Source organism: Triturus cristatus, chromosome 2_2, assembly GCF_964204655.1.
Source record: "Triturus cristatus chromosome 2_2, aTriCri1.1, whole genome shotgun sequence".
Classification (NCBI taxonomy): domain Eukaryota; kingdom Metazoa; phylum Chordata; class Amphibia; order Caudata; family Salamandridae; genus Triturus; species Triturus cristatus.
Genome location: NC_140582.1, coordinates 491279235 through 491302188, shown reverse-complemented (window position 1 = coordinate 491302188; position 22954 = coordinate 491279235). Strand labels below are relative to the sequence as shown.

Below are 22954 nucleotides of genomic sequence, written 5' to 3'. Positions count from 1 at the left end.
CATGCATGAAACACCCCCCCCACCCAACCCCCTTTTACCCTAAAAAAGTAACCCCCACCCCAGGCCCAATCCCCTTACCGCTCTCTCCTCGTGGTTCTCGCTCTCTTCCTGCTGCACTTCGGGTCTGAGGGGCAGTGCACGTCGTTGTGAGGAAAAGGAAGAGCATCTGTTTCCTCACAACAACGTGGACCGCCTATATTTTTTTTTACAAGATATGTGCTTTTACCACATATACCTTTACAACGAAATTCGTTGTATAGGTATGCATGGTAAAAGGATGTGCGTTGTAAAAAAATGCATAGTGATGACTACGCGTTGTTACAACGCATGCGTTGTCACGGTATGTGGGGAAACAGCAGCGTTGTAATGGCTGTTTCCTGATTATACTAGGCTATGACGAGTTGGAGATCCAACAAAAAATAGCAGTGGTAAAAGCTATGATCAATAGTTACTATGCAAGGAAGCTTGCGGAAATATTCCAGCTATACAGAACAGAAAACTACATATATGGGGAGACAGGACGTAGATTATTGTTCCTTTGCACAAGGCAAAGAGATGTTGACAGGAACATTGAAAGCATTGAAAAAGGACTGAGGACTTTAGGCAACTAAAAAGTAACTCATCATAGAACATTCTGTTGTTGCTTCAGTGTGGTTAAAGGGAGCAACATTGTCAGTTAAAACCAGACTCTTCGCATACGGCCTGATGCTAGGACGGTTTTTAAAGTGCTAATCTTGTGTTTCGTCCCAGCATGATTCGCTCAGGCTGAGTGAAGTTAATCAGAGCTGTGTGATGTTTGGAGCTGCCCCCCATTAAAGTGCAGACTGCCTAATAAGTAGATTGGATAAAATAGATTTGCTGCATGATTGATGAAACCCAGTGCTTAAGGACAAGCAGTTTACAATCTTAAGGATGCACAAGGTTATAATTTACGTGCTTGAAAAGTCAATTGGAGCCTCTTCCTAGGTTTCCTTTGCGAGCATGGGCATTTTGTTTAGTAATGTTATGCTATGATCACTAGGTGGAGGTAGTGCGTCGTGAGACCCAATGCTGAATACGTGGAGGTTTGTACTTGTTCCAAAGAAAATTTCCCTTGGGTTTAGACTCATCCGTTATTCTGGCATTTTTTTTCCCACCAGTCTCAGAAACTTCACGAGGCAACAGTTCAACTGAGGGTCTCCAGGTGTAAAGCAAGCCAGCACTGCTGGTCTCCGACTGCGAATCTCTTGTTGGTTTAAATGAAGTTTTATTAGTTTATTCTGTTCTTTCATAAGATCTTTGCATCTTTGCATGTGCATAGGAGATGAAGCAGGTCTTCTGGTGCTGAGCCACATAGGCGGCATGTGGAGCCCGCTTTTTCCTTGAGCAAGTGAGGGAGGTTCTGTATGCAGGGTAGAGGCCTAGTCGGTGCTTCAAAAACGTAATTTTGGTGGCTTTGGTGTACCCCAGCTCAAAGTATTTCTGAGGCACAGGGGCTGTGTAGGTGCTCAGAGTCATCCAGCCGTGAAACCTTGTCCTCTATAAAAGGGATTAAATATTGCAACACATGTGGAGAGGGTCATAGCACAGATGGTATCGCCCTGGCAGCACGGGTTTATACCTGGTAGAGGGACCACTGAACATGTCAAACATACCCTCGCATAATTTAATATTGCTGAGGTGACCAAGGACCCTGTGGCTAGAATCCTTCTTGATGCAGAGAAAACATTCAATAGAGTTTTCTTGAGTTATCTTTGGGGAGCAATGAGGTGCAAGGGGTTTGGACCAGGACTGATCAATGATATAAGGGCATTGTACCATTATACGTTCACTGGACTCCAAATTATGGGTCTAGAGTCTGGTAGGATCACGATTACTAAGTGAACAAGACAGAGCTGTCCATGTTCCCCAATACTCTTTGCCCTTTATATCGATCCACTGCTAAAACAATTATCAAGGAACCAGATAATTAAGTCGGTATAGGTTAACAATTATGAAACCAAAGTATTAGCATATGCTGACAACATCCCTGAACTCACCTCAGACCCCCCCAAGTGAACTGGCTGGGGTGGAAAAACTGACCGAGAAATTTGGGTCAATCTCTGGCTACCTTCTTAACAAGGAACAAAACCCAGATTGTATGCAGTGATAACGTAACTATACCTGACAGCCACAGGGCCGAGATGGCCACTTACTTAGGGATTAGAATATTGCCCAAGGTAGGCATAATTTACTAAATAAATCTTGACCCATTACTGGGTAAGATCAGCACAGATCTGATGGGAATCAACGGTTTGCATCTAACTTTAGTTGGTAGATGTAACGTCAAAGATGACTGTGCTCCAAAAAGTGCTTTTTCTGTTCAGAACCATACCACTTGAGCTAGAAGGGTCACTGCTTAGGAAATTGGATGCCACTTGCAAAAACTTTGTATAGCAGTACAAATGAACAAGGAGGGCGCTCAAATATTTATCCCTCCCTTGATTACAGGGGGGTGGGCAGTCCCTATTTTCTTTATTTAATATTGGGCAGCGCTCCTTCAACATATGGGGGTTACTTTTATCAGCACGGAGGGGTGGGGATGGCTCTGTGCAAGGCTCAGAACTCCCAATCATTTATGAGCTAGCCCTTGGGGTGATGGAAAGGGGGATTGAGCCCGGCTACTACAAGAAAGTGAGGTTTAAGGCCATGGGGGTAGCTTGGAAACTTTGGACTGGGATCAAGAAACAGCTGGGCAATACAAGATACAATCAGTATACTCCATTGTGGCGATCTCCAATGTTTCCTGTAACATTCCAAAACAGGATTGGTAATCAAAGGGAGCAATTTGCGCTGTGTAGGCTGGGCGACCTCTTCTAGCAAGGGCAGCTGTGCTCATGCTGCAAGTTGCAGCAGGACTTCAGGTTGGGGCAAGGACATTTTTCAAATATCTGCAGATTTGGGAATTTATGAGCATGTTAAAAAAAGAAACCCTGTTGATTGATAGAATTCCCCTTTTAAACACAGTCTAGCAGCCGGGAAGCAGCATTGGTCAGATTTATAAAACCCTAGTGGATATGGTCCGAATGATTTAGAATTACAAGAGGCAAGATGGGAAGAAAAGCTGGGGGTGCGGGGCATTGATCTGCATTCCTCAATCCAGATTGGCATGAAAGTATTTCTCACCTCCCCTCCAGTCTGAGCGCTCAGAACTACAAAACTATGTTTAACTTGTATTACACACCCGCCAAGCTGTTTGTTTGGGGTAAGAGGGAGGTTGAAAAGCGCCCCTGCTGTGGAGAGGGATGGCTGACATGGTCCATATGTTTGATGGATGTGGGAGGCTACAGTCATCTAAAGAAGGGATCAGGGCCTTTTGGAAGAAGCTGTTTGTAACAGAGATTCATATCAGCCCAGCTATGATGTTTGGCATTGATCCATGTTTTCCAGGAGAATTGGAGCGAGCGGTTGTATTTTGTTTTTATCTCTATGGCGGTAGCATGCCTCCAAATAGGAACATCATGGAAAAGTGCCGAACCACACAATCTCCAACAATGGTTTGCGCGCCTACTAAATATGTATAATTTAGAGAAAACGCTATACAATTATAAGGGAAGTGGGGCTAAGTTGCGAGGGGGGAGGATCTGGTCACCAATGCTAGACTGGATAGGTGATCATCTGAGCTTCGATGATTGGTTAGCTGTGGGTCTGGATGGTTGGGAGGACTAGTGGGTGTCTATATCGGTCCAAATTATTAGGTCTTAAGATTGTAGGCAACAGGAAGGCATATGTGGTATCACCCAGGCCCGACTGTGCTTGGTGGGAGTCTGGAACAGTATCTGTGTTAATCTAAGAATATAAAAATATATTGACATTTTATTCACGATAGATTAATTTTAAGAATTTATTAATCAATGATACTGAAAGGTCCCAATAATGTTATTGTTTGATAATGAAGTGTTTTGAATGGATTGTTATAACGATAAGAGGCTTTTTCTTAAGTGTTTTCGGCAATTACTCCTTTTTGGAAATAAAAAAATAGGAAATAAAAAAGATGGTCAGATTTCTTTTGGCTATGATGCAGGCAGGCTGGATTCTGTGGGGATCCAATCGGAATGTCTTTCCAAGCAGGCGGAGCGTGTGGAAACATGATGAGGATACGGCGTTGATTTGTCGGTTCATTGATAGCGAGGAGTCCAGTATGATGCGGACGTTGCATGCGTGGTCCAGTGGGGTGGGAGGGGTTCATAGCACGGCGGGCAACCAGGAGTCGTCCCAGGTCTCACTAAAGATTTCAACTACATCATTTGCCCTAATAGGAAACCCACAACCACACATTGGTGCTGAAGATGAGCACTGTTGATAGTCTGAGAGGTGAAATATCCTCCAGTTTTTGTTTTGTGCTTTTGATCTGAGCTTATCGCAGATCCCTAATGTACACCCAGCACAGACATTTTCCTACAAGGTGACTTTTTTGTCCCAGTGTTGATAGCTTACGAATGAGTATCTTCCTATTATGCCCATTCATCTGTGTTGGCAATCATATGGGATTCTGTGAAAGCTTCAATTTGGGTATTCGCTCTTCAATACAGAGTTCACCAACAGAATATAAAACCAAGGAACGAGAATTTCCCACAGAACGTGGCAGAGATTAAACATGCTCACTTAGTGAAGGCCCACGCCCAACTCAAAATACACTGCGACTCATATTAGTAACTTTAAGCTCAGCTAACATCTATTCACTTAAAACGTGACCCAGCAGATATAATCATACAATTAGCATCAGTTTATACATGCAGATTACACTGGTGCAATTCTTACAGCACTTCCAAGGGAAACTAATATATAAAAACAAACCGTGGAAATTCAGGATCCGGCTAGAAATGCATATTTCAACACCTTAGCTATCACAAAGAGGTTTACTCCATTTGATCAACATTTATCCAACTCACATATACTGGGGGAAATCGAGAGGAAGTTCTAGTACAGATACAGCTGCAGACACTGAGCTCTTCTTCAAAAATATCTATCTCTGGATTACTATTGGCCTATTTCATTTTTATGCATGGATAATAAAATATAGGCATGTCTGCTTGCTAACCAATTAGTATTGGTCACTAAGTTTCCCCAATGCAACATGGGTTTATTCTTGGAAGAGACATCACAGGTAACACCACTTCTGGAGCTGCACTGATTAACTGGGCAGAGTGCTGACAGCAAACTGTGGCACTGGCAGTGTTCAATGACAAAAAGACATTTAATCGAGTGGATGGCCTTTTCTGTAGTCTGAGATGTTTCATCCAAGATTTCCCACCCAGTTTACTGCCTGGATACATGCATCACAGGCAACTGTGATGATCAATGACCATTCCCTCCTTCCTATTTGACATCGCACAGGGAATAAAGTAGATTTGCCAACTCTATACTTATTGGTGTGTGCTACATATGGAGCCTTTTTTGCTATTTCTAAATAGGGTGGCAGCAATTTCTCCAGCACTAACCTCATGAACAGTCTTAAATGCTGGCATATGCAGATCAAGCTCTGATTACTAGTTTAAATCCTTTAAAAACCATGCCCACTAATGAAGTGATTGCTTCTGAATTTGGGCTCTTTTCCAGCAATAAACTAATCAAGGGAAAAATTCAAGTTCTCAACATAGGTCCAGCGACGGTCAACAAAATTTACTTTGTTTACAACTGAAGTATCTTGGAGTTGGTTGGAGAAGAAATATGATAAACTAAGGAAACGATGAGGAAGCCTTGAGCACCTTAAGGAGATGGGAACAGTTACCATTGAATTTGTTACATCAATCAAATATGACCGAAATATTTTGCTTACCCAAAGTTCAGTATTTGTTTATAAGTAGCTATAGTAGATCCAGTTGGGCTATCAGTTTCCTTTGAATGCCCTTCATGGAGGGAGGATCTGCACTCCCCAATTTCCAGTTTTATTATTGAGCAGCTTTGGGAACTGACTTGCACTAATGAAACTTTTTCTTGTATAAATGCGTACTTTAGGCAGCCTACTTCTTCCTTTTTATATTGCTATGCCAACCCCAGGATCATCCATAACACAATAAGTTTAATCACACTTTATACCGCAATAATTCTTCTGGTTAGAAAAAAATCTGTTTTTATCAGATCCTCTTCTCCAATATTGAGCTTTTACATTGGCCCCGAAAAAAAAAATCCTATTCGTTGTCTGTCAATATCGATCTGGACCATTTTGTGGATTTGTTAGCCAAGTGATACTTGGTTTTCAATATCTCCAAATTTAGATCACATCATTGCAAGACAAATTGTTTTCTATATAACCCTACAGAAAGTCTTGACTCTGGATCAGGGGGGCAGTGTATGCGATGTTGGTCATTGACCGCTGACAGAGTCCATCTGTTTGCCCGGTTTCCCGTCCTGGCAAGATTTTCTAAGAAAACCTTTACACCATTTGATGTGATTGATTAAAATAAGCAGATAAAATTATGATGGTTAAAGTGCTAACTCCAAAAACACATAAATAAAAATAATTCTCCAACATGTTTTCATTGCACATTAAGGCCAAATATAAAGGAATTGGTTGGAGAAGAGCTGCACTAATATTAGTCTGAACTTTTCCCAAACACCCAGTCAGACAACAAGGAAGAACTAATTATAGGTAGTAACTATAGAGTGTTCTTAAGCCCTTAGGAACAACTAATGCACTTCTCTGTATGGCTGTACCATTATTGAGCAGCAAAGGTTTACAGTGCAAATACTCTTCTACTCAAATGTACAAACTGGAAGTCCAAGGGCTCCCAAGTTATACATATGAATAGAAATAAAGAAATGGGAGCACTCACTAAAAGAACGCTCTAACAAGCCAGGAGTAGAAGCAGCTGACTGCACAGCGTGTCTGACACAGGCACATGGAAGACCCACTGCAGTTTGCTACCATCTGCTCCTCAACTTGTTTGAAGTTGCCCAGGACCAACACAAGTTCGGAAAGGAAGGCTGCTGTATGTAATAGATGGCCGAGGTCCAGCCGAAACCTCACAGTTAGTATCAAACCGGAGGTCAGAACTGAAGTGCCTCAGAGCTACTACGGTGACTCCAGGAGTTATGTAGGTGTTGGGTGTGATTTATAACACAGAGAGCCCTCAGGTCCGGAGATAATGACTGTACGTTGTCTCAATTAAAGAGTGGAGAAAAACAGTGCTACGGAGAAGGGGTCCCTTTTAAGGATGGTTTCCCTCACACACCAGAGGTGTCATGCTTCATTATGGAGATACCTGCTCGCCCCACGAGCTTAGTCGTGACGTGGGCTACAACCCCCTCGCTGTGAGGGAGAAGCTCAGGGATGTTTTAGTGAAGAGGGTATAACTAAAACCCAATGTGAGTGAGTGTGTGAGTGAAGTAGTGCAGTGCTGACTAAACGGAGGTGAGAAAAAGTGGATAAAACTAGTTACAAGGTAAGTCTAACGTAGTTTATTGATGCTTCCTGGTGCCAGGATAAAAAACAAACATTGACTAGTGTGGCTGCCGTAATTAGAGGCAGCTGCACTGGAAAGCGATCAACATGTTTCAGCCGTAATGACCTGTAACACTGGTGTGGCCTTCTTCAGGATCTCTTTTTAAGCTACTGCAAAGTGTACGTTAAAACAATTACGACAAAAGTGCAAAAAACAACGCAGTGAGATACAGTGATCCGGCTGTTCAGCAGATTCACCGGTATACCTGCAATTGTCAGGTACCTTACATCATCTGTCTCTGGCACATGGCCTTAGGTACAAACGCCCATCCAACCGCTACGATTCAGCGTGGCATCTGGAGCGTCTGTCCGTGGAAACAGGAAGGTGTTGGGTGTGAGCCAAGTAAAATGAAGGGCTGAAAAGGTTGGACACAGGGACAAGTAGACCTGTAAGGGCCGACACATTTTCAACCTGGACGTCCACAAAATGTAGGGAGCAAACAGGTGTAACAAATGGATGTTAAAATCAAGTTCAGAGCATTCAACCCAGTCTTAAACATCCCAAAGGCATTATAAGCCTCTTGCTGTAGGGTCTATAAGAAAAGGGGCTTCATACCAAGTTGTTCCTCTTTACCAGCACATTGAATCCTGATAATGCAGAGGCACTACCCAAAATTATGCACGCAAAGGAAGTAAACAGTGTCAGAAGACACTTCTATGGGCAATACCATCTACAGTACAAATAATTGCTACAATGCCATGTGCCTTACTGACACAGAATAGTAACAACATCATAGAGGCAAGAAAGTACCACAGAGGGTGGGGGGATCCCAGATGCCTTCATTACAAGCCAGTTTATTTGCAGACAAAATCAATGTCAACAAAGGACAAAACGAAGCCCAAAGATTTTAGGGGGAGATTTAAAAGATGGCTCAACAGTTCATAAAGCAGCAACTCCAGCGTAAATTGTGGACAAACCTGTATCCAGCAAAGAACTGTGAGAGGAAGCCTCAGTTTGTGAAAAGATCTTCAGGTCCTAACAAGTCCATTTAAGACTACCTTACCCCTTTGATATTCAAATCTATCATTGCCACAATGGAATAGGAGTGACCAGCCGATGCAAGGGAAGTCCATTACTCACAAGATGCAAGTATTTCACATTCTTCCGTAAAAGATTCAGGTCTGCACATGAGACGGTGCTAAAAGAAGGATTCAGCTATCGTGTCCCTTACGTCTGTGATGAGAAATCTATTTAATGGATATTGATAACAAGAGTCGAGCAAAAGGGGTTATTAGCCAAACTCCTCCTATTTGTAGTGCTTGCAGTTCAAAGCAGCCACAATCAAAGAGGCAGCATAAAGATGAGCAAAATACCAATGGTATAAAAAACTGTCATAGTTTACAGGAAAAAAACAGAGAGAGAGAATCCAGGATAAAAGAGATCTAGGTTTCACTAATTTTGCTCAGATCGCAAGTCTCCTTGATAAATCAGATATCATCCTGGCTGCAGGATAAAACTGATGAAGGCAACAATAGATTAAGGCACTTAAGAACAAAAAAATGAAAGAATGGCTCACAACCACTGACTGCATTGTAGAGAACTGGAGGAAAGGACATTTCCCCAAGTATTTAAACTGCAATAAAAAACTTATATAGAACTTTTCCCATTGGAAAGTTATAATAAATGTAGTATTTCAACTACACCGAGTAATCAAAGAGGAACCCAATATCTTTGTTCTGGATCAGCAAGAAGGGGGAAGAGAAAAAGTTGAAAGAGGCCTTTATCAGCCCATTTTAAGACTTTTTTGACTAGCGACAAAGCATTCTTCTTTTGGATCCAAATTCAGGGGCTGTACAGATAGGCGATCCCTCTACCAACTGATAGAGCGTCATGAGATTCTGAAATTTGTAGGGGTGCATCATATTCACCGTTAGTCAGCACCCGCATATTAATCGATGTATGTATGTTAAGTAGTGCCATAGAAATGTATTGCTGTAATCGTTTAACATAGAGGTGATTAAAATGTAATAATGCTTTTCGTGAAGAGGAACGCTGCAGGTCATTGTGAATGTACTCAGTAAAATGCACAATGATTAGTTTCGTGCAATGCAATGTATTAGGTTAAACGTATGACATGTTAAAGTTACATGTGCAAGTTGCTTGCTCATTTATATGAAAATAATGAACCAATGTTTAGAGTGTGATTTAATAGAGTGTTTGATTTTGTAGAGGCCTGATCGCATATACGTTAGAAGAGAAGGCCTGTTCATTTTCTTATGTTAGCTAATGTTGTAGGCCGAAAATGATCCCCTTGGTAAAGGCTTTTGAGCTGCAGGGAAATGTAAAATCTTAAAGATGTGAAATGGTTTCTTGTTCCCATGTTTCTGTTGCAGGTGCAAAGACATTTAGCTCGTTAGAGAGACTAGGTCTTTGTTTTAGGAGTTAGGATGCTGTGAGAAGCCAACAGGGGAGTGTATTGGAATGTGGAGATGATACTTCCAGCGGAGAAGGTGCCTGGGACCCAAGGTCAAGCTAACCGTCGTTGGACGCAGGACAAATTTGTGGAAAAGTACAGAGAGAAGACCTGGCTGAAGAGGTGTGCCGAGGGGCGTGTTCTGTGATTTTGGGACTTTGTATTAGGGACAGTGCCCCGTGGGTTGAGCAGATGAGATTGAGACGGGAAGCTAGAAGGAGCATCTTAGATCGAGCTCTGACCAAGTGAATGTACTTCTTAGGGAGTCTTCACTTCTGACACCTTTTTCTTATTATCTTGCTTGGGATGGGAATGCTAAGTAGGGATGTCACCTTAGAGACAGTGTAGGGATAGAAATGTTTTCCTTTGACTAATGATTCCTAAAATAGATATTAGTCTAACCATCGTTTTCTTGATGATTTTAGAATCAGTGATTCTTTTTGTCTTAAGTCGAATGAGAATTTTGCGTAGGCTTGCCTTTGTTTTAGTGCCCATTTACCTTCTACACCTTGTACTGAAGTGTTTGTATGTTCAGCTATTTTTGGTGGTAATAAAATCTTACAAATTTTAGATTCGGAGTCAGTGGTCCTTTCCAAATGAAATCTAATTGTGGTAGATATATTTTGATAATAGTGTTCATCCCCTCCACGTTATTTGGCAGATAAAAAGATCCTGGCGACCTGAGAGGATTCTTGGAGATAATCAGGTAGGCAAGAATCCGGCCCTATCAGTTGGTAGCAGAGGATGGTTATCTCCGATAGTGAGGGGAGATCTAGATTAGGATAAGAGATCCTTGAGGACCATAGAAGTCAAGTGATGGTGACTCATCGGATGGCGAGCGGCGGACGATGGCGGCTGATGGAGATTGATGGAGAGTAGCGGTGCGGCGGAAAGCAGCAGTTCGTGGAGGAGTGAGTATGAATAGGGTGAGATGTTTGTAGATTGCAGTGTTGATTTGTTGTGTGATGTCTTGCGGAGTTGGAGTGAGTGTTGAGTGATTGTGAGATCAGGCTGTGAGCGCGTGCAGCCCGGGAAAGTCTTAGGCTCGTCAAGTAGTTTAAGTGATTGTGGTGTAGAAGACACCCAAGGTAGATTTTGTTGACCACCGAAGGGGGATCGTGAGAAGTCATCGATCACCTGGACTGAGGAACCGACGCTGGTCGTGGGTTGTTGTATGTGGAATTTGAGTATTTGTAACCTATCAGAGGTGATTGTCTGGTCGATCGTGGACAGACAGTTGCCAGCCGAGATCGTCAATTTCGAGAGACTGTGGACAGTCAGAGAAGTAACTTGTTTGGGACAAACGGTTATTTCAGCGTATGAATGGGACGAATGCAAGGGTGAGACGTAAGACGTGAGTTGTGAAGGAGGAGAACTGCTGCGAGCAGAGTAAAAGTGACATCAGAAGGTGCCGCGCTGTGATAGGTCGGTTGGTGTAAGTCGCGCTGTCATTGGTGGGGTTGACATCAGGAAGTAAACGAAAACATTGCGTGTGATTTTCTCATCATGAAATGTTTTAAAGTTTTCCGAGAATTATGTAGAGGTGACAAACATGTGGTTACTCGTGGGGGAGAAGAGGCCCCTCCCGAGGATACTCCGGCACATTACATGGCAAGGAATGTGGGGTTGCATACCATAATTTGGCTTGAAAATTGGCATAAAATGACCCAGAGTGAAGGAGAATTAGCTTTCCCAGGATATGGCTCATTTAGGTTGGAAGTGTTGTATCAGTTGAAATCTGTGATGGCGGCATTACGACCTTTGCCGAGACCAACCCAGTTTGAAGCATTGCTGACATGGATTAGAGCAGCACATGACAGGAAAAGAGATCGAAGTCAGGAGAGGGTGAAAAAGTCGATTAAGGCATTTCAGAATGTGAGATGGGATGCAGAAGAGAAAAGATGGAGAGTGCAAACAATAGAAGGAGACAGGTTGAATCCCTTATTGGTAAAAACTGATGGCTCAAAAGGTAAAGAGTGCAGATGATGATGATGATGACAGCGATACAGACGATAGTCTACTAGAGAGGTTGTTATCCGAGAGACCACCTCCATATAATCCCGATCTTTGCGAGGGAAAATCGGCTCAGTCAGAAGGGACTAGTGGAGTACCGACTCCACTAGTCCCTTCTGTCAGAAGTGAGAGTAGAAGGGAAAATCTCGACAGGAGCTGAGGGTACTAGAAATCAGCCGATAGCTAGCACAGAGGTTGGGAGAGGTGTGAGGTTACCGGATGCTTTAAAGGTACCGGATACCATTGGACCTATTGTTTCTGTCTATGACCCAGATAAAGAGAAGATTGGGAGTTCAGTGCAGTCAGTTGTAGGAGCGAGGAGTGTGGTCGAGGGAAATGGATCAGTGAGTGGAATGGAGCAAACTCCAAAGCCTATAGAATGGAGTATGCCGTTGCCAGCTACAGCAGACTCCTCTAGGGGACAGGCAGAGCCGAGACTGGTGAGGCCGAAGTCCTTGGCCGAGTTAAGATCAGATTTGCGGATGTGGGCACAGCCAGTGAGAAACCAGAATCGGAGTGAGAGAACCGCAGAAAGTGAACGAGGCACAATAGTGAATCGTTCTGTCCCTATGAGTATGTCTGAAGAGAGCAGGTCTCAGGAACAGGAATGTGATTATGATGAACGAGACGGAGCAGCTTGTCGGGGAATATTGAAGGGAGCTCTGAAAGGAAGGATGTTAGATGTTGTAAGGTTGAAAGCAGAAGTAGATGAGATAACAAGTGGGAACTTGCCTCTCGAAAGGACGTGCATGTACGAACAGGATTAGTTACTCTTTGTAGCGAAGGATGTAACTCGCAAGGCACGAGCTGCACATGAGAAGTTGTCAGAATTGGCTAAAAGATATTTTGTGGATTTGTCTAAAACGAAATCATTGCAGGGAAGTCATAGATTACAGTACAGTGATCAGGAACTGGAAGAAAAAAGGGTCATGGGATTGAGAACACACATCAAGGATTTGATCATAGCAATGCGTGCATGGATCATGCTTGATAAGTGGGAAGAAAGATGGTCCAAGAAGAAAAGTTCTAGGAGAATGATAGGAGAGACGCCATCTCCAGGTGGAGGGATGATGGAGGTAGGGAATTTCCCTTTACGAGAGGTACAGAATGGAGGATATGTGCATGTACCTTGGAGTAGGGGTGATTTGGCTGCATTTACGAACGATTTTCCCCGGTTAAGGGAGAAGCCCATGGAATGGTACAAGCAAGTCGATCGGTTTGTTAAAATCTCGAAGGTGTTGTGGGTCGATTTAAATACATTGTTTGACATTGTAGTTCAGAGTGATTTATGGTCAGCATGTAAAAGTGCTGTCGAGTGGCCAACCTCAGAGCCTGACAGGGACCCAATCTCGAATGGTCCGTCGCCCAAAGTGATGAAGTTCGAACAAGTGATCACGTGGTTGAAGTCGAAAATTTCACCTCAGGATATTGATTGGGTAAAGATAGATCGAACAGTGCAAGAGCCGAAAGAGACGGTGCATGAGTTTATGAGAGACTTTTGCAGGCTTTTAAACAGTATAGTAGACTGGACGTGCTAGACACAAAGGACATGGGGCAGTTCGTTTCGAAGTTTGTGTTGGGATTGAGGCCAGAGGTTAGTCTCATGATACAGCAGCATTTGATTTGTTGGCAGAACAAGCCTGTGGATGAGATTTTACGGTATGCTAGGCACTGTAGTGATGAGATAGAATCAAAGCACAGGAAGTTGAAAGACAAATTGATGCTTGTTCAGATGCAAACAGCTCAGGGACAGTCTAGTGGAGGGACGTTAGGAAGAAAACAGGGAAATAACCAAGGAGGAAATCAGAATGTCCAGGGTCAGGGAAGACCAAAGTCAATAGACCCGAAAACGGGGATGGATGTGGCAACATTGAAAAAGACCACAGCGTGTCATCTTTGTCACCAGATTGGACACTGGAAACGCGAGTGTCCCTTGAACCCGTTGAATCAGGTACAGCAAGAAGGAGAGATAGTTCAGGTACCCGTATCCGATATGGTTCCCACAGTGACTCGACCCAAGATGGTCAAAGGGGGGCCTAGTGTTCTGCAAGTGCAGGTTCCTCAACCACCTAGGGTTCAGAATATGCAACAGGGAATTTGAATTTCCATGCAGATGCCCATGTTTGAAGGGAGTGAGGAATTCGGCCCATATCTGTTGGCATGACGGTGCCTGAGAGGGGAGGAAGACTGCACACTTGGTGCAGTCTTAGAGGTAGACCAGAGGGGACCATTTGTGGAAGCAGACATTGATGGTCACCCCACAACCTTTTTGGTTGACACTGGTGCTACCCGGTCTACTGTACGATCTGCAGTAGTCCCTGACCTACCCCTCTCGGGACAATCAATACAAATTGTTGTTGTAGCCAATAAGAAATTGACTAGTCCATTGACGGAGCCAATTCCGGTGAGAATAGGAACTTTCAGAGATCGGCACCAGTTTGTGGTGTGCGATTCAAGTCCGGTTTGCCTGTTAGATAGGGACCTGTTGTGCAAGCTGAATTGCACCATCTATTGTACCCCGAAGGGAGTGGAAGATGAGGGACGATGATGCGACCTTTAAGGTTGCAAATCAGCGTGTGTGCATAGAAATGTATCCAGCGCTGACAGTGGAGGAACTTCCACTTGATCTGAGGGATTCCGTGTCAATTGATGTGTGGGATCTCAGTGGAGAAGAGATCAGATTGGTCAAAGGCATAGACCCAGTAAAAATTCAGGTCAAGCCAAATGTAGAATTTCCTAGGACGCCTCAGTATAATTTGTCGCCTGGAACGATTGCAGGGCTCAAGCCTGTAATTGAGTCTATGATCAAGCAGGGAATTCTGAAAGAGATTATGGGTAGCCCATGCAATTCACCTGTCATGGGACTACAGAAACCAAGTGGGATATTCAGGATTGTACAAGATCTGCGAAAAATTAATGAAATAGTCATTCCATGTTGTCCAGTTGTTTCAGATCCCATGTGAAGAGGAGTGGTTTACAGTGATTGACTTATGCCAAGCATTCTTTTCGATTCCTCTACATGAGGAGAGCCAATATCTTTTTGCTTTCCGGCTGGAGAATCGTGTGTTAACGTGGTGTCGTATGCCACAGGGGTATACGGAGAGCCCGTCTATCTTGAATCAGATCTTGAAGAAGAACCTTGAGGGTCTTGTGTTGACGCAGAACTCCATTCTGGTGCAATAGATCGATGATTTGCTCGTTGCGTCAGAAACTGAAGATGCTTGCAGGATCGACACCATTGCCTTGCTGAATTACCTGGCAGAGAACGGACACAAGGTGTCTCCGAGCAAATTACAGTACTGCCTGAGTGAAGTGCAGTACTTGGGTCACAGAATTGAGAAAGGGAAGAGAAAGGTGTCACCAGATCGCATTGAGGCTATTATGAATATGCCTGTGCCTACCACTCAGAGAGAGGTCAGAATGTTCTTGGGGATGGTTGGCTACTGTCGCCAATGGATTCCCAATTTCTCCTTTCAAGCGAAGCCTTTGCAACGGCTGACGCGCAAGGATGTGAGTGATCCGGTACCATGGGACGAAGACTGTTTGAGATCATTTTTGAGGCTGAGAGAAGCCTTGTGTTGCGCTCCAGCTTTGGGGATGCCTGATTATAACAGGGCATTCGCATTATTCTGCTGCGAAAGAGAAGGTTGCGCATTGGCATTTTTGACTCAGAGTCATGGAGGTGTCCGTAGACCAGTTGCCTACTTTTCAGCTACTTTAGATCCAGTAGCTTCTGCGTTGCCCGGATGTCTCAAATCCGTTGCGGCAACAGGTGTCAGTATTGAAAGATGTGAGAGCATTGTAATGGGACATCTGCTTACAGTCTATGTACCACATTCTGTTGAACTGTTGATGACAAGGACTAAAATACAGCACCTCACAAACAATCGATTGACCCGTTATGAGCACGTCATCCTTGCTGCAGAGAATGTGACTTTGAAGAGGTGTTCTGTTTTAAATCCTGCAACGTTAGTGCCTATCCCAAATGTAGATGATGAAGATTGTGAGGATCATGACTGTCTTGATGTGACTGAACTGTCCACCAAACCGAGACCAGAGATTGTTGATGAACCGCTCCTTGACCCTGATGAAATTTTCTTTGTGGACGGTTCATGTCTAAGAGACAGTGCTGGTCGATTGAGAGCGTTTGCTGTATGTACCATCACAGGGGTGGTTGAAGCTGCTTGTTTAGAGGGAGTACACTCCGCACAGGTGGCTGAAATCATCGCCTTGACCCGTGCCTGGTTGGCTGCTGATCAGATTCGGATAACGATTTATACCGATAGTCAGTACGGGTTTGGTGTCGTTCACGACTTTGGACAGTTATGGTCACAGAGAGGGTTCTGGTTCACCCATCAGAAACGGGGAATATGTGAGACAGTTGCTGGAAGCATTGCAATGTCCAATAGAAATTGCAGTTGTCAAATGTTCTGCGCACAGCAAGGGGAATGACTTTGTGTCGCTGGGAAACAGCTATGCGGATGAGGTTGCCCGGTTTTGTGCAGAACAAGTATGTATATTTACTGGAGGGTATACTGGAGAAAGCCAAGAAAGAACCGATCTCAGCATGATGTTGGCCATGGCTGATACGTGGGAGGAGCTAAAACGGTTGCAGGATGAAGTTACTGATCAAGTACGGATAGCTGGATACAAGCAGGATGTGAAAAGGGAGATGTGGATGTGTGGGTTTCAAGTGATGGACGAGCTGTATTGCCAGAGTGTCTGTTGAGTCCAATGGCAAGATTGATTCATGGTGCAGTACATCTTGGTAGAGATGCGATGGTTTCGACAGACATGGTACAATCCGAAGTTTCGTGCAGTAGCTGAAGCTGTGTGTCAGAGGTGTGTTACATGTCAGCAGATGAATGCAGGGAAGAGAACTGCTGTGACTTTGAGCCACATCGGGAGGTCAGGAGGGCCCTTCAATAGGATGCAGTTGGATTTCATTGAGATGCCAAAGTGTAATGGGGTGAGGTACATTTTAGTGGTGGTATGTGTCTTTTCAATATGGGTGGAGGCTTACCCAACACGCAGATGTGACACACTTACTGTAGCTAAGCTGTTACTGAGAGAGCTCATCCCGAGGTTCGGTTTCCCGACCTCTTTGGAGTCAGATAGAGGGACACACTTCCATAGTGAAATCATGAAATTTCTCTGTGCTGCCTTGAATGTGGATCAGAGACTGCATTGCAGTTATTGACCAGAGGCTTCTGGGATTGTGGAACAGATTAATGGGACTTTAAAAGCACGGAAGGCAAAAGTGTGTTCTTCGACATCCCTGAAATGGCCCGACACACTACCCTTAGTTCTCATGAGCCTCCGTAGTGTTCCCGATAGGAGGACTGGGTTGTCCCCGCATGAGATACTCATGGGGAAAGCGATGCGATTACCAGTGATACCTGCTACTGCTTTGATTAACATCACTGATGACTTGATTCTCGACTACTGAAAGGGCCTGGCTGACGTAGTCCGTTCTGGGTCTCAGCAGGTGCAAGCAGCAGCCATTCCAGCCGCAAGTGACCTGTGCCACGACTTGTGCCCAGGGGATTGGGTGCTTGTGCGTAAACACGTGAGGAAGAGTTGCCTGGATGCTCGTTGGCATGGTCCGTACCAAGTAATACTGGTCACGAACACGGCAGTGAAGTGTGGGGTAATGCCGAACTGGGTGCATGCCTCCCATACCCGCAGAGTTCCAGCACCCTTGGAAGATACAGCCCCTCTCGTGAACGAAAATCCAGCTGAGGTGGCAGGGCCATCTGAGGGCAAGCCAAGCTGTGAGGGTTGCTGATGCAGTTGGTTGTGCACTAGATCGAGCTGAAAGGGGTTGTGCAAATCGAGGCCCCGAATTTGACTCTGACGGAGAAGGTGTTGCTGTGGGTGGAGTAGAGTCAAATTCTGCCAAAGAGGGAAGTAGTGCACAGGGTAGTCAAAGGGAGAGCAGAGGTGCCGCAGAAGCAGAAAGAGTTTGACCTGTGAATCAGAGATGGTTAAACTTGAGATTGGCACCTGGAAGAGACCTTGCCCCAGTTTCTGAAACGTCTGAATCTGAGCAAAGTGACGAAGAGCAAGTTCGAGGCAATCTAAGAAGGTCGAGGAGAGCAAGAGTGCCGTGTCAGAGGTACGCATCACCAGAGTGGACGTACACTGTGACTGATGCCAGGCATACCGAGCACAGGGAGGCTGAGATCCTTGACACTGATCAGTAATTCTCCGAACTTGAAAATAGAAGTGTTGCTGCGAGTTCCAGGATTGGAAATCGAAGGAATACTGACTCTCAATATTCCGAATCCACCGCTTCTGAGTAAAGTTCGTGAGTTGATTTTGGAGACACTGGTTTTTCCGACTTTTGGTATCGTGCCACCACATCAGGAGTTGGTGATACTTTGTCTTGAAATTTTGCAAGGGGTTTTAGAGCTTTTGGGAGCGAATATCATTCTGGACTGAAGGTAAACCCTTTGTTGTACATAAAGGTCCAAAAGAAGAAGATAACCTAGGCCCGAGTGAAAGAAGAACAAAGTTAGGGACTTTCCATCAAAACGAATGAAGGAGGGCTAGGGAAGTCTTTTGTGGACTGTGTAAATAAGGAACTGAAAATTGCTAGGGGACTTCCAGCTTCAAGGTGGTGATTGAACTGGTTCGAAAAGCAACACCCGGAGGAGAAAGAGACTCTTACATGTTGCTGTTGAACTGAAATTTTGAGAACTTCGCAAAGATGGCAGATGCTGGAAATAGTCAGAAAAACAATAGAGAGAGTGAGGGTAATGATGATCCCGAACCCCCAGTCTGAATATGAGTATATAACAAAGGAGGGAGAAATATTCAGTCGAAAGAGATTCAATCGAAAAGAAGGGGGAGAGATAGAGAAAGGAATAATTCAGAGCAAAAGAATTTCCTATTTGGAAAAAGACCCATCACTCACCAACCTGGTTGGTGACATGCTTCATCATCTGGGTCCCACCCTGACCGCCGAATGCCGTCAGGGTGTGCTTCGACGCCTGGAATTCCAGCGGAGCGGGTTTTCGTGTATATGGGTGAGTGAAAACGTGAGTGAGGAAAAATAAAAGTGATATTTAAAAGTGTCAGCGGTGATCTTCCTAATAATTTAATATGAAGTCACTTGGCACAATTAAAAACTGTGAATAGATATCGTAACTGGTATTAATGGCCAGTGATATCAGTGTTGGTATGTGTGTGTGGTCAACATGTTTCAACCTTTCTAGTAATTCTTAGGTTTTCGTCAGGACCAGGAATTTATTTGAGGAACGGGGGGTCTGCACTCGCTAAGGTGCAGTTACCGAATGCATTTGGTAACTTTGGGACCCCGAAGTAGGTGTGTAAACGTGTGTACCGGTGAGAGAACCAATGTTTCAGAGCCCACGCTCCCCACGGGAACCATGAGGCTTTATATTTAGCCTTTTTAACATCCGAATCATCCTTCAAGAACGGCTTGAAGGCACAACAAACTACTCTCTAATAAAGGTGGAGTACATAGAGGTTCAGGGTGTGGGTGCACCTTAGCGAGTGCAGACCCCCCGTTCCTCAAATAAATTCCTGGTCCTGACGAAAACCTAAGAATTACTAGAAAGGTTGAAACATGTTGACCACACACACATACCAACACTGATATCACCGGCCATTAATACCAGTTACGATATCTATTCACGGTTTTTAATTGTGCCAAGTGACTTCATATTAAATTATTAGGAAGATCACCACTGACACTTTTAAATATCACTTTTATTTTTCCTCACTCACGTTTTCACTCACCCATATACACGAAAACCCGCTCCGCTGGAATTCCAGGCGTCGAAGCACACCCTGACGGCATTCGGCGGTCAGGGTGGGACCTAGATGATGAAGCATGTCACCAACCAGGTTGGTGAGTGATGGGTCTTTTTCCAAATAGGAAATTCTTTTGCTCTGAATTATTCCTTTCTCTATCTCTCCCCCTTCTTTTCGATTGAATCTCTTTCGACTGAATCTTTCTCCCTCCTTTGTTATATACTCAGATGCTGGAAATACCCACCGTAGAGCTACATTAGTGATAGGTACACTTTTAGGGGTAGTGATAGTTGCTATAGTTGCGATAGTTGTAGCCTCATATATTGTCTCACATGAGCAGGAGGGGGAGGTACAGGGGACAACCACACCTACCACCTCAAGCCAGAAAGAGGTTACTATAGGAGCTCAAAGAGCTTTGTTACTTGAAGAGTCGTAGATTACATGTAGATCTATCTAGAAGTGACTTTAAACTTATTGCTTATGCGAAGCTGTTGTATGAGTATGTGGATGCAATGGATGCGAAAGATTGTTATGTGTGTATGCAGCTACCTTCTTCAGTAGATGAGGGTATTAGATATCATCATCTTCCATTAACCTATGGAATTTCTTGCAGCTTATTGCTTAGTATCTTTTATGAGAGAAGACAGTTTGAGTATTTCTTTTCCAATTACGATGCAGTACTTCCCGAAGTTCCAGCCTATAAGCATTTGAATAAATATGATTATTACAAGTCAAAAGACAGACTTCGGAAGTATTTTATACCGACTTTGGAATTGGATACGGTTTATGCTCACAGACATAATTTGACATGTTCATTGTCAGACACAGAGAAGAAGTTTATAGGTCAAGTAGAAGATAGATATAGAAAACTGACACAGACACGAAACACAGGTGAGAGCCCAGTAGATTGGACTGATGAGGAGAGATTGCACAGATCTAAAGGAAGTTATGGACCCATAGCGTTAGATCAGACGCAGAAGGGGAAGTTGCGTGTGAGACGTCCACAGACCTATTATGAGAAGGTTTCGGTAGGACAGAGTACGTGTGACCATACCTTTACTATGGAGGACTCTGCTAAGAACTTTTTGCAAGGTCCGGTGCAAGTGATTCCAACTGTGTATTATGTGTGCAAAAGGAATGCCTATGTGAGGTTGCCTGCGAATTGGTAGGGTACATGTTATTTGGCTATCATTTTTTCGAAGATTTATCATGCGGAAGTTTTAAATCTTTTGGAGACTGGACATCATTCGAAAGTACTGAGGGCTGCAAGTGCAGGAGCAGTGATTGGTGATATCTTTGGAGCGATGATACAGAGTTTGGGCGTGATTTTGAATGATGTGAAGATAAGAAAGTTGGCGACTGTAGTCGATGAGTTGTCGAACACTGCAAGGTCTTTGCTGTTGGTGGATGGAGAGATGTTGTCGATAAGGACGATGGTTTTGCAAAATCGTCTTGCTTTAGACATATTATTGGCAAAAGAGGGCGGAGTCTGTAAATTGTTGAAAGTTCAGGAATGTTGCACATATATTCCAGACAATAGCAAGGATCCGGAAAAATATATAGATAACATCACTACAATTCATCAAGAGATTGCAGATCTGAGACTGAGGAAGGCGTATGGGAGAAGATTGGAAAAGGATTTGGTCGTGTGGGAAGTTGGTTTGCGACCTTGGGAAAAGGGTTCCTTGGATTTGTGTTGAAGCCTCTTATTATTATTGTGGTTTGTGTGATCTGCTTGTGGGGTCTTGTTAGAGCCTATAAGTGGTACAGAGGAAACAGAGTTGAAAGAGCTCTCAGAGCGAATGAGAGGCGAATGGCTAGACTGCAGGACAGTCAATATCAGCATCTTAAGAGAATGGAGAGGTTCCGACAGGGGAGAATGGCAACAAGCACTGTTTAGGCCGGTTCTTTCTCCAATAGAATGAGTTTGTGATGGTGTGATGACATTTGTCATCAAAGGGGGGAACTGATAGAGCGTCATGAGATTCTGAAATTTGTAGGGGTGCATCATATTCACCGTTAGTCAGCACCTACATATTAATCGATGTATGTATGTTAAGTAGTGCCATAGAAATGTATTGCTGTAATCGTTTAACATAGAGGTGATTAAAATGTAATCATGCTTTTCGTGAAGAGTAACGCTGCAGGTCATTGTGAATGTACTCAGTAAAATGCACAATGATTAGTTTCGTGCAATGCAATGTATTAGGTTAAACGTATGCCATGTTAAAGTTACACGTGCAAGTTGCTTGCTCATTTATATGAAAATAATGAACCAATGTCTAGAGTGTGATTTAATAGAGTTTTTGATTTTGTAGAGGCCTGATCGCATATACGTTAGAAGAGAAGACCTGTTCATTTTCTTATGTTAGCTAATGTTGTAGGCTAAAAATGATTCCCTTGGTAAAGGCTTTGGGCTGCAGGGAAATGTAAAATCTTAAAGATGTGAAATGGTTTCTTGTTCCTATGTTTCTGTTGCAGGTGCAAGGACATTTAGCTCGTTAGAGAGACTAGGTCTTTGTTTTAGGAGTTAGGATGCTGTGAGAAGCCAACAGGGGAGTGTATTGGAATGTGGAGATGATACTTCCAGCGAAGAAGGTGCCTGGGACCCAAGGTCAAGCTAACCGTCGGACGCAGGACAAATTTGTGGAAAAGTACTGAGAGAAGACCTGGCTGAAGAGGTGTGCCGAGGGGGGGGGTGTTCTGTGTTTTTGCGATTTTGTATTAGGGACAGTGCCCCGTGGGTTGAGCAGATGAGGTTGAGACGGGAAGCTAGAAGGAGCATCTTAGATCGAGCTCTGACCAAGTGAATGTACTTCTTAGGGAGTCTTCACTTCTGACACCTCTTTCTTATTATCTTGCTTGGGATGGGAATGCTAAGTAGGGATGTCACCTTAGAGACAGTGTAGGGATAGAAATGTTTTCCTTTGACTAATGAATCCTAAAATAGATATTGGTCTAACCATCGTTTTCTTGATGATTTTAGAATCAGTGATTCTTTTTGTCTTAAGTTGAATGAGAATTTTGCGTAGGCTTGCCTTTGTTTTAGTGTCCATTTACCTTCTACACCTTGTACTGAGGTGTTTGTATGGTCAGCTGTTTTTGGTGGTAATAAAATCTTACAAATTTTAGATTCGGAGTCAGTGGTCCTTTCCAAATGAAATCTAATTGTAGCAGATATATTTTGATAATTGTGTTCATCCCCTCCACGCTATTTGGCAGATAAAAAGATCCTGGCGACCTGATAGGATAATCAGGTAGGCAAGAATCCGGCCCTATCACA

At 43.8% G+C, this 22954-nt stretch overlaps 1 protein-coding gene across 1 annotated transcript in view; it reads right to left on the bottom strand.

Annotated features, from left to right (window-relative positions):
• Positions 1–22954, bottom strand: part of TBC1D9 (TBC1 domain family member 9) — a 386514-nt gene that overhangs the window by 11420 nt on the left and 352140 nt on the right. The window lies entirely within an intron of this gene.